The 971-nt window shown below is 53.3% G+C and overlaps 1 non-coding gene across 1 annotated transcript; it reads left to right on the top strand.

Annotated features, from left to right (window-relative positions):
- Positions 1–685: 685 nt before the first annotated feature.
- Positions 686–843, top strand: LOC118516877. The gene has a single exon (XR_004908151.1). It is a non-coding gene; the product is annotated as a 5.8S ribosomal RNA (ribosomal RNA).
- Positions 844–971: the final 128 nt, after the last annotated feature.

Genomic DNA, 971 nt, shown 5'->3' with positions numbered 1-971 from the left:
GCATCACATGCTGACGCGCACGCTACAACCACAAGATGGTGTAGCACACTTGGTAGAGTTGAGCGAAAGCAACTCTTTCAAAGGGATACACATACCACTGCCTCGGCGCAGGTCAGTAAAGACGCACACTTTGGCAGTACCGGGTACCTTATACACTGACTGATTGTCGTGTCACAAAGGGGTGATCGACAGTCGCACTTTGGCGTGCTCGGCTCCGCATCCGTCGGGGCCGTGGGCGCCTGCAGTGTGGTACTAGGGAATCAGAGTTGTGTGTTGGTTTGTGTATAATGGACATATCATTACCGATCAAACAAGTCCGGGAGTGAGGTTGCCAAACGCATCGTCGGCACAATATGCTGACGCGCACGCTACAACCACAAGATGGTGTAGCACACTTGGTAGAGTTGAGCGAAAGCAACTCTTTCAAAGGGATACACATACCACTGCCTCGGCGAAGGTCAGTAAAGATGCACACTTTGGTAGTACCGGGTACCTTATACACTGACTGATTGTCGTGTCACAACGGGGTGATCGACAGTCGCACTTTGGCGTGCTCGGCTCCGCATCCGTCGGGGCCGTGGGCGCCTGCAGTGTGGTACTAGGGAACCAGAGTTGTGTGTTGGTATGTGTATAATGGATGGATGGACTTCGGTTCCATTCATCAACTAGTTCGGTGTGTACGTTAAACCCTAGGCAGGGGATCACTCGGCTCATGGATCGATGAAGACCGCAGCTAAATGCGCGTCAGAATGTGAACTGCAGGACACATGAACATCGACACGTTGAACGCATATGGCGCATCGGACGACTCAACCCGACCGATGCACACATCCTTGAGTGCCTACCAAGTTATCTCAACACTCTAACCAAACTGACCGTCCTGACCCCATCATAGGGGGGTAGGCTGTCGCAGCATGGCGTGCTCGGATCCGCATCCTTGTCGGGACCGTGGGCGCTGAAAGTGAGAGTGC

The sequence above is a fragment of the Anopheles stephensi genome, unplaced genomic scaffold (assembly GCF_013141755.1).
Source record: "Anopheles stephensi strain Indian unplaced genomic scaffold, UCI_ANSTEP_V1.0 ucontig406, whole genome shotgun sequence".
NCBI lineage: Eukaryota > Metazoa > Arthropoda > Insecta > Diptera > Culicidae > Anopheles > Anopheles stephensi.
The sequence above is the reverse complement of the archived record's forward strand: the minus strand, read 5'-3'. Positions and strand labels throughout refer to the sequence as shown.